Source organism: Mytilus galloprovincialis, chromosome 2 (genome assembly GCF_965363235.1).
Source record: "Mytilus galloprovincialis chromosome 2, xbMytGall1.hap1.1, whole genome shotgun sequence".
Classification (NCBI taxonomy): Eukaryota; Metazoa; Mollusca; class Bivalvia; order Mytilida; family Mytilidae; genus Mytilus; species Mytilus galloprovincialis.
The window spans coordinates 104,898,173-104,915,759 of NC_134839.1; the positions used below are offsets into that span (position 1 = coordinate 104,898,173).

The 17,587-nt window shown below is 31.9% G+C and overlaps 2 long non-coding RNA genes across 2 annotated transcripts; one reads left to right on the forward strand and one right to left on the reverse strand.

Moving 5' to 3' along the window:
• Nucleotides 1-798: 798 nt before the first annotated feature.
• LOC143065231 (uncharacterized) lies at nucleotides 799-5,670 on the reverse strand. The gene is made up of 3 exons (XR_012975426.1): nucleotides 5,350-5,670; nucleotides 2,524-2,616; nucleotides 799-1,489 (listed from the first exon to the last, which is right to left on the reverse strand). It is a non-coding gene; the product is annotated as an uncharacterized LOC143065231 (long non-coding RNA).
• Nucleotides 5,671-11,564: 5,894 nt separating this feature from the next.
• LOC143065232 (uncharacterized) lies at nucleotides 11,565-16,543 on the forward strand. Its single transcript, XR_012975427.1, has 3 exons — nucleotides 11,565-12,302; nucleotides 14,982-15,069; nucleotides 15,765-16,543. It is a non-coding gene; the product is annotated as an uncharacterized LOC143065232 (long non-coding RNA).
• Nucleotides 16,544-17,587: the final 1,044 nt, after the last annotated feature.

Consider the following 17,587-nt stretch of genomic DNA (forward strand, 5'->3'; position numbering starts at 1 on the left):
TTTTTTTATTTATAATTACCCAAAACTCTTTTATAAATTTACATTCAATAAAAAAGTGCTGATACGTGTCTTTAAGTTGACAAAGTTAACAATATGGCTAGATTCGATTTTCCATTTGTAGAGATTTTCACATGTATTAACAGTCTCCGGGACAAGTTTGCAATTCCGCTGAGTGCAAAAGTTGTCACCTTAATTTTTGGAGTTAAGTCAAAACAAAGTTGATAACTTGGTTGGTATTGGTTCCCTGATATTTGTCCTAAATTTTTTTGGATCTAGCACCACTGTTGAAAAAGTTATGCCCCTTTTTTCAACAATTTCCTCAGAGGAAAAGTACTTTTCCTCAAGGGAAATCAAATTTCCCTGAAGGAAAAAGATTTTTCCTCAAGGGAAATTGTTTTTTCCTCAAGGGAAAAAGATTTCCCTTAGGGAATTTGCTGCATAATTATTTCCTTTGAGGAAATTCTATTTCCCTAGAGGAAATTCTTTTTCCTTTGAGGAAATTTGCAGCTTCAAATTTTCCTTGGAGGAAATACTTTTTCCTGTGAGGAAATTTGTAGCTTCAAATTTTCCTTGGAGGAAATACTTTTTCCTGTGAGGAAATTTTTGACACACTTTTCCTTGGAGGAAAATTCAAGACAACAAATTTCCTCTAAGGAAATCATTGATCTTCAAATTTCCTCTAGGGAAATTTCTGAACATCAAATTTCCCTTAAGGAAATGTTTTTCCTCTATGGAAATTTCATAACAGTACAAACAGTATTAATATATTTTCTCCTAGACTGAATTATTGATACAAAAGATAATTAAAACTTTAATACTGTAATACAAATTTTCATGGTGAGTATTAAACATACAAAAACAAAAGGCTGACTGTTTAGCATGTTTAAGACAATACAATAATAAGCAAAATGCTATGAATATCATACCATTTGTGATGTTATTAATATTGTGCTCATATTTGCATATTAAATAAAATAAACACTTTTCATGTCAAATTAACTTGTCTTCTGTTTCAGCTGCTGTGTATTCGACCCCCTACATAACAGTTCAGTGCATAAATAATTCAATCCACAAGACATCTTCCTTCAATTGGTTGAATAAATTTTGGCAACGTATGTTCTTCAAACATCTTCTTTGTATATTTGATATGATGGAGCCATGTACATGAATTGATAAAGCAGGTGTTTATTTCGACAACAAACATGACAAAGATACTATTTTTTTTCTTAATTTCTCCATAATCCATCAGTTAATATGAATGTAGGTTGTTACATTTTACACAATTGTGTTCTTTGATAGTACTCCATTTTGTTTATAGCAATTTTGTAGGATTTTTTCTATTTCTTTTTCCAGAAAAACACACAGTTGAGTTCATTTCACATTAATAATCCAATTAGCACATTATGTAGAAAAGTATTAACAATTAAGTTTCCTCTTCAGTATAGACCTGCAGGTCCTGTTGATGATCATAAAAACCAAGATATCTGACCTATAAATACACAAAATAAAAAAAAAATGTTATAAATGGAGAAAAAAACAGCAATATAAATAAGCTTATTTTATCATGTTTTAATGAACATTTTGAGAAACTTTCATTTGATATTCTTACTTGTCATGCTTATGAGTTCTCTTATTTCAGTACTTTGTGTCCAAGATTTAATATTCGTTGTTTAGTGCCTTGCAGTGATATTTAAAGTTGAGCCACTTGCAATAGTTGTTATAGAATGTTCATATGTTGTGTTAATATTTGAACCACTGTCCTATATTATGGTCAGGTTGAGTGCTCACAGACATGAGGCCTAAATTAATATATTGTTTGTTTCCCTAATCCCTATTCTGACAAGCCAGGTGTGGGTAGGTAGGTAGGTAAATAATTTTATTTTTCCCAAAAGCCTGAATATTATCGGATGATCCGGCAAGCCCGAAAATCAGAAATGAATAAAATAATATTTGGCTTAGTTTTGACAATAAAATTTTATGAGTAGGGCCATTTTTGCAGGGTCGGTCAGGATTGGAGAAACAAACAATATTTTATATTAGGCATGATTTTTTTTTATTAATTGTTATTGACTTTGAACATGTTGAACTAAATCATTTTTAAATTGGATTGTTTAAATCTTTATATGTTGAGATCTTTAATGGATGACCTATAAAGGAAGTGTTTTCTCATTATTGAAGGCAGGCCCATGATTGGCCTTTAATTTCTTGCATCCGCTTCATTGAACTCTGGTGGATAAGTCACTCATTTACCATACCACATTTTCTTATTTTTATATGAGTCATCATTCAAAGGCAATTTCTTTTATTACTGTAATTCAGAAATTATCGAAACTTTTTAGTAATGCGAATAATGTGACTGGGTGAGTATCGCAAAAATAAGAAATCATATTTTGATAACAGAAACATATATATATATATATATCATGTAACTATATAGATCTTTATGCAGATTTTTTTTGTAATCACAATAAGTTGTCCCTTCCCTGAAAAATCTGAATTTACAGTATATAGAAGTGGTCTTACCATTTAGGCCTTGTTGTATTCTGTTTATCTTGTTTTGCGCTCATTTCTATTGTAACTGTTTATATTTTTCATCATTTTTCTATATTTCTTGTCCTATAAAACATAAAAAAGGGTAAAAACTATTATAAAACATCAGTTTGTGTTTTTCTTTATATTCAGTTATATTTAAAAAGAATGGAATATTTGTGCTATTTCATTTCACAAACTTTTTGCCAGTCATGACTTTCAAAGACTTTCACCCTGGTCAATAGTTTAAAAAACAAACATTCCCATACTTTTTCTTTGTGTTCGTACTAATTTTTCATTTGACAACAAAGACATGATTCAACTATTCTTCTAAAATTTGTTTCGCTTTACTACGTTAAACTCTGAAATATTGTTAACAGTATAATCTGTATGTGTCTCACTTGTCAAAATTTCAAATTAATATATAAATCAGATAAAAATGCTATGCATGGCTCAGCTTGATACAAACGTACAGGTTGAACCCAGAACAGTTGGGGCAATTATGGACACAACATTCAAGCTCAATACAACTCTGAATTTTAAATTTGGATGGTGATTCAATAGTTGATGCAGCATAGGTTTCTGACACAGAATGCATGCGGTCCAAGTACTTAAAAATTTTAAATTGACAATTAACCTCTAAAATGGTCCAATATTCAAAATCTCAATACATGGTTAGATGCAGCATATCAACATGATCAAAGAACCCCAATAATTCATTTTTTGGTGAAATCAAATAAAGTTAAATTTTGGACCTTTTAGAACTCAATGTGGACCAATTTGATAATGGGTCAAAATATCAAAAATCTTAATGAATGGTTAGATTCAGCATATCAAAGAGCCCCATATAATCAATTTTTGTTGTAATCAAACAAAGTAAAATTTTGGACCCCGATTTGGATCAACTTGAATTTGGGCCCATAATAAAAAAATCTAAGTAAATATTCAGATTCAGCATATTAATCTGAACACCAAGGATTTAAATATTGTTAAAATCAAAATAAGTTTAATTTTGTACCCTTTGGACCTTAAGGTAGACCAATTTAAACAGGACCAAAAAACTAGGAATCTAAATACACAGTTAGATTTGGCATATCAAAGAACTCCAATAATTCAATTTTCTATAAAATCAAACAAAGTTTAACATTGGCCCCTAATTCATGTAATTCCTAAACTCTGAACAAAACTCTGGTCACAAACCTTGTGTTTGAATTTCATAGATTTCTATTACTTGTACTAAAGTTATTAAGCGAAAACTAAATGTCCTGGGACAACGACGACTACATGATAAAATTGAGAAAAGAAAAAGGGAATGTGTCAAAGAGACAACAACCTGACCATAGATTTGAGGGTTGGAATCCTTTTCTTTTACCGAGCAATGCATTTGAATGGGAGATATAGTTGGAACCCCTCTTTGCTCTTGGTTGGGACCCCCCTTTTAAAATGGCTGGATCCGCCCCTGAGAAGCATTATAGAAAAATCTATAAGCTTTAACTCAAAATAAGGATAATTTTATTTTTAAAGGGCAGGCACAGATCCAGAGGGGGGTTCAAGGGATTGGAACCCCCCTTTTTTTGGATAATCAATGCATTTGAATAGGGACATGTAATTGGACCCCCCCCCCCTTTCCCCTTTTGTCCTGGGTTAGAATCCCACCCCCACCCCTTTTTAAAATGACTGGATCCGCCCCTTAAGGGTCTATAATTAAGTTTGACAACATCAGACGACATACTACTTTATCAAAAAAAAATGCCACATTTCATCCAATTTAATTTCATCCCTTACTTGCTACATGTATTTCATCCATAATTTTAAAGAAATAAATTTGGGAGGAGTATGATTTTAATTCATTTGTAATTTGCAAGTTATTAACTATCCAAACTAGAGACCTAATAGAGTAGATATACTTGACTAATTTAAATCAAACTTGGGGTGACTGGGAACAAAGATTTAAGGGAATAGATGACAGTTTACCTACAATGACCTAGTTTCATAGCAATAGCATGTATACATTAATAAAGACTACATGGTCATTCTTATGTTTAAACGTGGTTTAAACTTTGGGTGTTCATTTTTTAATGTTTAACATGTTTAAAGCTAACAATTTCAACTACGTACATGTATCAAAATTTGATCCTACATTATTTAAATATTGAAAAAAATAGCTTTTTAAATTTGGATCTATATGGATGTCACATTATTTCACTTCATTTTAATGATAAATCCTTTAGTTCTTAAATTTTTAATTAAAATGAATTTATCATTTTGATATCTAACGATACACTTTTTAAATTGAAGTGACATGGTCAGTAACCTAATTAGTTGCATGGCTGATTACCATCTTACAGGTGACCCAGTAATTTTCCATATGACAGTAGAGTGTACCCTCGGGGTTATATCGGGGTGTGTATAACTTATTTTCTGGGGAACATCCTGTCCACGTGTAGTACTTAGCATATATGAATGTCACATGGATGTATTTTAATGTAAAGCATCTGAAAAATCATTAGCCGTCTCATATTTATTTCAGTTCTTCAAAAGGCAAATTTATATGAGCTTATGCTGAAAATAGAGATTTCTTATTAAGGAGAAATCCCTGCCCCCCTTTTTGTGTGAAAAATTTTGTTGATTATATAGGGAATCACAGAAACATGACTGAGGCAAGCATCCCCCATCTGAACCCCCCCCCCCCCCCCCCATGAATATGTTTTTTTAGCTTGTGTAGGTGTAAGTCAGTAAGGAGGCAGCCATTTGATTTGTAGGCCGGGTGAAAATGTGATTAATCTTGCTTTGTAAACTTGTGCTATAAATAAAAATTACCAATCCATTAAAAAATCCGTGAGCCCAATCTCATCCAGTGAAATAGATTATAGTCTGTTTTCGAAGTTATATGGAAGTAAGTTAGTAGTCCAGATAATTATGACGCATTGCAAGGCATTTTTTCTAAGGAGAAGTGTAGAATGGGGGAATGGAACCAATAAATTGATCGGATCCGAAATGTTCTTCCCAGTAAAGGAGCACCTATTATTTTGTAGGTAATTATTATTAGTGTCGGTGGTCTCACAAGTAAATCAGAGTGAATATTGCATGCACATTAAAATTAGCAGAGAAGAGACAATTATCAACTTGTGTATTATTCATTTTCTCACAGTTATTTACGGTAAATCAGCTATATAGACATAGGACGATGTGGTGCCGTATGCAGAGACATATAATATTATATGTCTCTGATGTATGTATATATATATATATCCGAAAACAGGTGTTCGGTTCTAGTACTATAGTGGCTATAGGGAAAACGGTACTATTTATTCTGCCATAGGCGACAATGTTAACATTTTCTAAATTTACCACTTTTTAAGATAAAAACCTGAATAAAACAGTTATATGTTGTGTTAGTACTTTATTATTGTGTTTTAAAAATTAAAGCCAAATAGTATCATGACCAACTTCCAACGGAGCTTGTTTATGTTATCCATGCCCACCGTCATTTTGCACCAAATTTATGAAATTTTGCAAGTCTTTTCGAATAATTCTCTAGAAAATATTTCAATAAGTTTCAAAATTTATATTGTAAATATACACACTGCATTTATTCATAGATAAATAAAAAATATATTGTACCCTTACATCCAATCACAGCGCTCTTAAGTTGACTTCCTACGCCCTGTCTTGGGTACACAAAAGGCCAACCTAATGCTGGGAAAATTAAATACTACCGTTTTCCCTATAGTATATGACTTTTAAATAACAATTATCAATTATATCTGTATTCTGTGGCGGGTCGAAGGGGATGGAATCCGGGGTTGGCCTCCCCTAGCATTTTGTGAGCAATCATTGCATAAATGATAATCTCGGGAATCCTCTCAAGTTCCTATATATACAAGGTGATATCATAGGACGTTCCGTTGGAATAGGTTACCTAGCTGTGCATCAGGAAAAGTTTTAAGGCACTTAGGTATTGCACTGTTGCATTACACACCAATCAAAACGCAAACAATATGGGAAAAGATAACATTTTAACCTACACAATATATGAATAAGGTATACACTTTTGAAATCTAAATTATATGAAAAGGGTGGGGTAACCGTAGAAAACCAGCGGCAACGACACCCCTTATTTAATGGAGACATGTAGTTGGAACCCCATTTATCATGGCTGGATCCGCCCATGATTTTTACATGTAAATCAAGCCCCGGGTATTTGTTAGCATAACGGTAACCACGAAAAGGGGGGGGGGGGCTAATTAAAAGCACGAGGAATTATAAAAATACAATTCAACAGGGGTAGAGTGCATCGAGGAATGGGAATTACAATTGTCTCTTCACGATGATCGAAAAAAGTATCTTGCACGTTATTTTCATCTTCTTGTCTGAAACACTAAAAAATACAGTTTTTCAATTCTTTCCGGCATAGATAAAAAAAAAAATTGTATATAATCTATATACGATTTGGTTGAATTATTTCACTTCATTTTAATGATAAATCCTTTAGTTCTTAAATTTTTAATTAAAATGAATTTATCATTTTGATATCTAACGATACACTTTTTAAATTGAAGTGACATGGTCAGTAACCTAATTAGTTGCATGGCTGATTACCATCTTACAGGTGACCCAGTAATTTTCCATATGACAGTAGAGTGTACCCTCGGGGTTATATCGGGGTGTGTATAACTTATTTTCTGGGGAACATCCTGTCCACGTGTAGTACTTAGCATATATTGCAACAGATGACATTAAACAAATTTTCTTTGTAGCATCGGAGGCAATTTCATGTTCGACCACACAAAATATTTCACAAAAAAGAAATGATAAAATCAAAAGAAAAAGATAAAGAAATATTAACAAATAAAGGTGGAATTGAGTAAACGGGGATTCGTGTTTTTATGAGCTTATTTTCAGTGGACAACAACAAATGGAAGTTTTTAACGACCTTGTGTGACCTATAGTTGTTAATGTTTGTGTCATCTTGGTCTTTTGTGGATAGTTGTCTCATTGGCAATCATACCACATCTTTTTGACTGGCTATATACATGATATAATATATATAGCACTTACAGCTTCAAATATATGGGGTCCGTAGAAACACCGCAAAGGACCTCCTTAGTGCACTAAGAACAAAAATGTGCACTAAGGACCTACTCCTTTCATAATTTTAAATTATATTTTTTCTAATGTTTTCTCGACACGTGCCTCAAAAAGTTGATTGTCACCTTTAGTATAATCGATAGCAATTCATGTTCGCTCAACCTTGGCCCGTGAATAATCTACTAGTATACTGATTAAACATGTATATGGTATTTCAAATTGTTCTCTATTTTTTTTTCATTTGTTTGTTTTTGCCGTATTTATTCTGTCTGCTATATTTTTAACTTCTAAATTAATAGCGTATTTTCAACTCTTTTCAGTTTGGGATTTTTCATCCTTTTAATTTTAAAAAGACAAATAATTGTGAACACTTCACGGAAAAGTGAGGATTGATATTTGGTTGCTTAACGTCCAGTTGCCAATACTTCATTCATTTTTCTAATGTTAAGAACTATGTCATTTATCAATATTTCGATTTGAGCGTTACTGATGAGTCTTGTGTAGACGAAACGCGCGTCTGGCGTACTAAATTATAATCCTGGTACTTTTGATAACTATCACAGCAATGTTTTTAAACATGTTTAGGAAAGGAACATATTTCTGATTCGATGTTTATATACAAATGCATTACAAGTATAAATATGTATAGGTTGATGTTTAGTCCCTTCGATGTTTTAGACTGTAAATAAATTATGACCAATTTATTTCTGACATCTTCTTCATTTTTAACTTTTGTGGATAGGTGTTTCATTGACAGCCGTACCACATCTCCTTTCGCTTATTTTTGTTGTATATATTTTTTAATTCACTTTCTTGTCTTTTAAAATATAAAGTAAGTAAGTAAGTAAATTGTTTATTATAGTGACATGTGTAAATAAGCATAAATTTGTACAAAATATAACTACATATATAATACACCCGGCCCAATGGACCAATAAGTCACCTTTTACTGTTAGTTCAATATAAATGTTCTAATATCACGTGTCAATTGCCAATTTAAATTTAAATACAGATAATTATAGATTAAGAATTAACGATTGTAAAAGTTCATATATTATTCAACTAATGTTTGTGAAAAAGTTTAAGAATGTTAACTAGAGTAAACTGTTTGTTTTCTACGGAAAAGTGACGCTGCTAAGTATTTAGCTATTTTCCTTGGATGGTTCACCATTAGAAATGTTAATTTTCCCTGCTCATCTAGTTGCGTAAAGTCAGGCACCATTAATATCTCGCTAAAAACAGTTTGTCTGATATCATTATAAAATGTGCAGTTTATAAGAAAATGTAGCTCACTTTCAACATTTTGAGAATTACAAAATCGGCATAGTCTGTTTTCTACTGGTTCCCCAATATATCTACCAGTCTCAATTCTGATCGGTAATAATCCGCATCTAAACTGGGCTAGCACAGATCGTTCGTGTTTCGTAAGATTTAGTTTTACATAGTGCTCTAGTTCGAAGTTTGTTTTAAAGTTTAAGTAAGATCGTAGCTTTGGTTTATTTATCAAGGACTCTCTCCATATATCACTGTAATAAGTTCGTACAATTTGTTCAAAAGATTTTAAATCCACCATTGTTCTACTTTCGTAATAATGTAACATATTAAGTTTAGTGAAAATATCTTTAGTGTCACTACACCAATTGCTTGTGCAACGATCATAATCCATATTGAACACCACTTTCGTTAATCGGTCGTCTTCAAACGATAAAAGCCTATTCCAGTATCGAATAATGTTCACCCAATGCCGAAACTGACTTGGTATCCATCCAGTATCCCCATACAGTGCTAGAATTGGTGCAAATCTGTGAACGCCTAAGTAATATCGAATTGCTCTGTTCTGTACGTTGTCTATTGATTGGAACTTCCTATATATTTATTCCATTATTTTTATTTGATGCCGAAAATAAGAATACGAAGTTATTTGTTAAATGCTATAAATAAGCGAAGTAAAACAACCGTTAATAACTATGTATATGAGCATTATATCTATTTATAAAATATTTCAAATACAAGCAGACATACCATTTGTGACACCAATTTCATTTATTTCCAAATCTAAAATCATACATTTCCGTTCTTTAGCGTTTCTTAATAATGACAGAACGGGCTTAAGAGTCATATGATTAAGTTAACTAAATAATTTAGTTTTTCCACATCAATAGCGGATTTAGGGGGTTAAAGCTTTACTATAATTTGAATATCTAGCACTGAATAGGGTGACACGTTGTCGCTACACTTCTTTAAATATACACAAGTCATATAACATTGGCCAGAGGGTAACTTGATAATTAGAGGACCAAAGGATTTAATTAAGACAATCCAAGGCTGCTATCTCTATATTTTATTATATATATCTTTATTAGCCTCCCTTAGAGTGATACAACAATTGCAAAACGGGTAGATACGATCTGTAATTAAATAATTAACCTTATAAAATTAATACTTAAAATTTTATTTAGAGTAACCATATGCCGGATGAACAAAAAGTGTGCCATTTATTGAAAAACATATGGTTTGGTATAACATGAAAACTTCTCTAGTGTTTTAAACATTTCTCACATAACCCCTCCCCCAAACCCCCACTTCAAGCTCTGGATCCACGCCTGCCCATAGTGCTTATTACATTATAAAATAAAATGGTATTCATCTTCAATTGTTGAAATAAAGATGAATTGTTAAAAAAAAAAGCATTGACACCAGTTTAAAGTTATCGTTCATAGAAGACAGTTATGATTTATTCTATAATTCTCTTTTTAAAACGTAATATAATTTTACTCTTGGAGTTTTTCTATATGTTACTTCTGTAATCGGATTTTGAAGAACCCCATGGACACCACATACTCTCAAATGTCTTTCAAGGAATAATGATAGTATGTAAACTCTTGTGTTGTTAGTAAGAAAATGAAATATCAAAAGCATTTGTTTCTCAATTTTTATCTCAAAATAGGGTTCTTTAAATAAAAAAAAAGCTTGCATAGCAATTTCCTTAAAAACTAAATATATATAACAAAGGCAAAGTTTTAAAACACAAAATTTATTTTTTATTTTTCTTTCATAAACTTGAATTTATACCACGCTAAACCGTTAGGTTAACAACCATTGATTAATCAATAAGTAACGATCAAAAGACAATTGTTTATTGGATTAGGTTGATTGAACATGATGATTCGGGAATCTGCAATAAACCGTTGGTCACGTGGCGAGTGGCAGGCGTTGATTAAAAAGTCATTTAACTTCAAAATTACAAAATCTATTGATACCTTACTTTATAGATTTGAGGTATTTAATCATATCCTCTTATATTCATGTTCGCTGTGATCTTAAAACATCGTTTTAGTGTCCTTAATCATAATTCAAAAACTTTCTTCTTAGTGCACTAAGAAGTCTTTTGCGGTATTTCTACACACCGAAATATATGGCCTTATTATTGGTAATATACCATATTAGTGTCACTAATGGCTTAACGTGTTACCAAATTAAAAAGAAGAAATAGGCTCAAAACCGCATTTTTAACTTTAGATTTTTTTTCAATCCCAAAATAGAAAAGAGGTCCGGTATACAGACTTATTAAAAAGTCCAGATGCTTTTCTATTCCCGGCACTTTTAACTTAAGTGGGTCTCATTGGGGACTAAGCGTGACGCGGGATTGCCGATTTTTTGTAAGCGTGAAACGTGAAAGTCAAATAATTGTGTCGTGAAAACGGGAAATGAGGTCTAGCGGGATCTGGGAAATGACAAAAAAATGAGAATTGCTTACGTACATAGTGTAAGCGGGAAACGGGAATGTGACAAAACAGTAAGCGTGATCCGGGATCGGCACCCCCCACTTAACGCATGCAAAAAAAAAATTCAGTACCTGGTTACAGTTGCGCATTGACAAATTATAATCTTTCGATTAAATGATCTTAAATCTATATGGTCTTTATTTTAAGAGTTATAAAATCTAAATGTAAAGTGATCTAAAATGTTCAATATAAATGAGTATTTTCGCTGTGAAATGAATCTAAGGTCGTCTAAAAGTGTATACATGTGTATTTGACCCGACTACTGACTACATAGTAAACTATTCATTATGTACCTATAAGGGGGGTCTGAGCGGGACTCGGGATTGTCGAGGCGTATTTTTTTGTAAACGTGACACATGAAAGTCAAATTATGAGGGAGGGTAGGAGGGGTACTGATCCCGAAATCCCGAGCTTAAAAACACGAAATCCCGAAATCCCGGGCTTAAAAAACACGAAATCCAGAGGTCCCGAAATTCGAAAAAAGAATTATCGTATCCCGAAAGGGTCAATCCCGAAATCCAGAGCTTAAAAACACCCGATCCCGCAGTCCCGATAAAGGTCCTATCCTCCCTCAAATTATTGTGCCGTGAAAACGCGAAATGAAGTTTAGCGGGACATGGGAAATTACAAAAATAGCAGAATTGTTCACTTACATAGTGTACGCGGGATGGCATCATGCGAGAATCTAAAAAAATAAGTAGTAACTAAGCGGGATCCGTGAACAGAACCCCCAATGAGACCCCCATTAGTTGTGGCTTATTTTGGTCTTTTTAGTTAGTTTCTTTCCCCTACATTACTTGACCGTTTTTGTAAAACAACAGCACTCGAGGTCTGACAGTATTTTACCAAGAAATGCACAAAATATTCAAAAAGAAGGCCTAGAAAATTTAAATATTGGTATGCACACATACTCCCCTATCAGCACAGACAATTATATTTTTTTAAAGGCGCCAAACTCGTTTCTAATATTTATAATAGAACCGAAAAGAAAATGGAAATGGAAATGGGGAATGTATCAAAGAGATAACAACATGACCAAAGAGCAGATAACAGCCATAGGTCACCGATGGGTCTTCATTGCAACGAGAAAATCCCGCAACCTGAGATCTAGTCATATAAAGGAGGGGTTCCTAACCCAGGACAATTTTTTTTTTTGGGGGGGGGGGGGGGGGTGTCCAACTACATGTCCCCATTCAAATGCATTGATCGTCCAATAAAGAAAGGGGGTTCCAACATGTCCAACCTTCAGCCCCCCCCCCTGGATCCGTGCCAGTGAGGCATGCTTTAGCTTGCCATTAAACAAAAATGTATACTAGTTGAGTGATAATGGACGTCATACTAAACTCTTCAATATAAAAAAAAGAAACTAAAATAAAAATCATACAAAGGTCACAAAGGCCATAACTTCTGGCTCCTGAATTAGGAAAAGTGCAAAATGCAGTGAGGATAAAAGCCTTTACTGTAAATTCCTGAAATTACAATTATATAAATCATCTCACATCTTTGTGCATTTCTTGAAATTGGTCATATTAATAAATGCATGCAATATTTTCAGAAAATTTCAATATATAGGCTTTTAAAAGTCAATCTTGTGCATGATTATCAATGATTATACTCGCACAATTAACACATGTGGTTCTCAAAACTCAGAGGTGTCTATGCTATTTATGACAACATTTTAATCAAGTATAAATTTACAAAATATGTTTAGAACTATATGATTTTTAGGTTTTTAAGCATAGATATAGTAGGTCAGGATCTGCGAACTCTCACTGACTGACTGAGCACATGAATTCAACACTAGTTTTTTGGTGATGTTGGTGTTGCTTAGTGTTTTGTTTTGTTTTTCTTTTCTGCATCTTATGTTTTGCCTTGGCATTGTCAGTTTCTCTTTCATTGCCTTTGGTTTTTTTTGTTATGTTAAATAACAAGTCACAAGAGAGAAAAAACAAAAAAAATATGTGAAAAAATGGCTTAGTTCAGTATATATTAAGGACAGAGATAACAAATAGCTAAATAAGAAAAAAGAAAAAAGAAAATTCCTTTTCTATGTACAGTCAATTGTCTGATAATCTAGAAGATATCCTGATTTGGTCTAATTCTCCTGAATTCTAGCAGGTACTTTATTCCAACTTTTTTAATTCAAACAAACCATGTCTTAGATAGTCTTGGAATTAGAATACATTAATCATAAAATTTTCATAATACTTTGGTGAATTATCTATTGATATAATCATGATAATTAAGCTCCTTTTTAATTTTTAGGGATTTTAAATTTTTAATTTAAAGTTAGGGATTTTATTCATAAAAGCGGGGATTTTTCCAGTACGTATACTATTAATAATGCTTTGAGCAATTTTCATGAAACTTTGTGAATTATTTTTGTATAACATAAACATGATAATTTTCCTTTTAATTTAAAAAAAAATCTGATTTATGTCATTGTACTATCATGACTTGGGATTAGGATAGTCTCAAGAATGCTTTCACAAATTTTTATGAAACTTTGGTGAATTGTTTTTATATCTTGACAAACTCCCTTTTTATTGTTATGACCCAAAGTGGAGGGGGCATAATGTTTAACACTTGTCAGATCGTTTGTCCGTCTGTCCCAAAGTTGTTTTTTGTTCTCTTACAGTACTTTAGTTTGCCTCAACCAAATTCAATTAAACTTTTACAAAAGCTTGTTATCACAATTCTCATATCAAGTTTGAATTTTGGTGATGTCAGTGTTACTGTACTAGAGTATCAGAGTTATGCCCCTTTAGAAATGGGGAAAATATGCTGAATTTTTGGTTTCCTGTTCTCTAAAATTTAGTTTGTCTCAACCAAATGTTATGAAATCAATACACAATGCTTATCATCACAAAATACAGATTAAGTTTGAATTTTGGTAGTGTCTCTTTTACTAAATTCTATAGTTATGTTCTTTAAAAATGGAAAAAAATGTTTCGACCTTCTAACTTAAGTTTCCCTCAACCAAATTTTATTAAACTTTAAAAAAATACTTTTTATCACAATTTTAATCGGATCAATTTCAAATTTTGGTAGTAAAACTTTTACCGTTCTTCAGTTATGTTCCTTTAAAACTTTGAATAATATGCAAGCTGGAGTATCATTCCCTATTTATCATGTATATTTTTTTATAAGATGCAGAGTTAAGGAACTTTAGTTGTTGCAAAGTTATTTTAAAATTGTCCATTTTCAAAAACTTTGAAAGGTTTTAGAAATCTATGGATTTGTTAAAAAAATCACAGCCTTAAACTTATAGTCACTTGAGATATATATCTATAAATGGAGCCAAATTATATACATGTTTTATGTCAATAAATACCACTGTTTGTGCATGTTTTGTTTTGTTTGGAGGGCAGGGGTCTTATTTGCACAGTGCTCATAGTTTTTTAGTCGATCATTAAAATTCATTTAAAGCTTAAAGACCAGCTATAAGGGCAAGAAGCTTATCAAGCACTCATGGTTTAGATTTTTATTAAACACACATTAATATACATAATGTACATTAAACAGAAAAAAATATTGATGCGAGATGTCATTCAACTTTTACTCTTTTATGTATAGGACAAGAACTATAGAAGATACAGAGAAATTATATACAGCAGAAATGATAGGCAATGTAAAATTTTCAGAAGCCAACTAAACCTAAATGGTAAGGCGCCTTTTAATTTTAAAAAAGTTATTGAACTTGAAAGATGATTACTAGTATCATGATTACTATCAAAATTAAAAGATGTGGTATATTAAATATGAAAACTATCATGGCTTTGAGAAAGCAATTGTAGGCCTGTTACGACCTTCAATAATGAGAAAATCCATACCCTATACTATAGTCAAAGTAGGCAGCTATAAAAGACCTAAAGATGAAACATTGAAACAATCCAAACTGTAAAACTAATCATGGTAATTGCCTAGTTTATAACAAAATAAATTACAAAAAATAAATATGACCGGTATGAAACAACAACAACAACAACCACTAAATTTTAGTGTCAGACTAAACTGACAAAAGCTACAGGCTCTGAACTTTGGACAGGCACAATAGGAATATGGCAAGGTTATATAAAAATAAGATGTGGTATGATTGCCAATAAGACAACTCTCCACCAGACAACCAATGATGTAAATTTCCTGCAAACAGGGACTTGACTTCTGTAAATCAACTAATTTTTCGTGAATACTTTATTTGGCATTTTATACTTTCTAGTCTACATCACATTTATTTATTTTTCTCGAGTTCAAGTTTACTTAATGTATTTTAATAAGGAAAGATACACATGAAAAACATTTATTGCTGTTTCTCTCTCCATTTATAACATTTTATTTGTTTATTTTGTGTATTTATAGGTGATCAGACATCTTGGTTTTCATGATCAATAGGTCATTACTGAAGAGGAAACTTATAGTTGAAATTTATTTACATAGTGCATAATTGGATTAATTTGAAATGGAATGTGTGCTTTCCTGCAAAAAAGAAATAGGAAATTTCAACATTATCACATGATAATGACCATAAACAAAATGGAGTTCTATCATAGATACACAAAAACACTATTGCATAAAAGCAACAACATATCTTAATCCAAAGAAAGGAGAATGCTGAACAAATACTATTTTGTTGTTGAAAAAAGGAACACCAGTTTTATCCACTCATTTACATCGCTCCCTCATATCAAATATACAGAAGAAGATCATTGAAGAACAATTTGCAAAAATGATTTCTCTTAGAATTGAAGGGAATTGTTTAGTGAATGGAATAATGTATTCACTGAATTCTTACGTAGTGGATTGAATAACTGTACACAAGCTGAAACAGAAGAAATTCTAATTTAAAATAACACGAAAAGTGTTTATTTTATTATTTAATCTGCAAATTTATAAACAAATTCTTTAGAACACCACAAATGGTATGATATTCAAATTGGTTGCTTATTAATGTATCGCATTGAAACAATTACAAAGCAAATAGAAGCATTTGCTCCAAAAAAAAATTATAAATCAAAGTTAAATTTATAAAAAAAGTATAAACAATACCTAGATCTAAACAGTCAGACTGTATTATTTTCAATGTCATTAAAATGTTGAGTCAAACATTTATTAAAGTTTTAAATATCATTTGCATCAATTATACAGTCTTGTTATTATTATATTCATACTGTTTGTATACATGGTGTAGTGAAGAAATGTTCAACAAGTAAAAATAAGGGAAAACATTTCCTTAAGGGAAATTTGATCTTCAGAAATTTCCTTAGAGGAAATTTGAAGAACAATGATTTCCCTAGAGGAAATTTGTTGTCTTGAATTTTCCTCCAAGGAAAAGTGTTTGGCAAAAATTTCCTCACAGGAAAAAGTATTTCCTCCAAGGAAAATTTGAAGCTACAAATTTCCTCACAGGAAAAAGTATTTCCTCCAAGGAAAATTTGAAGCTGCAAATTTCCTCAAAGGAAAAAGAATTTCCTCTAAGGAAAAAAAATTTCCTCTAAGGAAAAAGAATTTCCTCTAAGGAAATAGAATTTCCTCAAAGGAAATAATTATGCAGCAAATTCCCTAAGGGAAATCTTTTTCCCTTGAGGAAAAAACAATTTCCCTTGAGGAAAAATCTTTTTCCTTCAGGGAAATTTGATTTCCCTTGAGGAAAAGTACTTTTCCTCTGAGGAAATTGTTGAAAAAAGGGGCATAACTTTTTCAACAGTGGTGCTAGATCCAAAAAATTTTAGGACAAATATCAGGGAACCAATACCAACCAAGTTATCAACTTTGTTTTGACTTAACTCCAAAAATTAAGGTGACAACTTTTGCACTCAGCGGAATTGCAAACTTGTCCCGGAGACTGTTAATTGCTTCTTCCATGTGGTCATCATCCAAAATTCTCCTTTTCACCACAGTTTTTATTTCTTTTTCTATATCGACTTGTTCTCCAGACACACCAGAGGGTCTTGTACAGCTGTTAAAAGTTAAAAGATTTACTGATAAATTTAACTTAAACATCCACAAAAATTCTAAATAAACAGAAAAGCAAACAAAACAAAACTCTATTTTTTTAGAATGTTTTCGCTTCATAATTGCACATTTGCTCATTTGTTCAATTAGAAATATTTCCCTTTGATCTAGTAGGTTTTTTTCATGTTAAGAATGGGTCAATACATCAAATGGTCACGAAATATGGATTA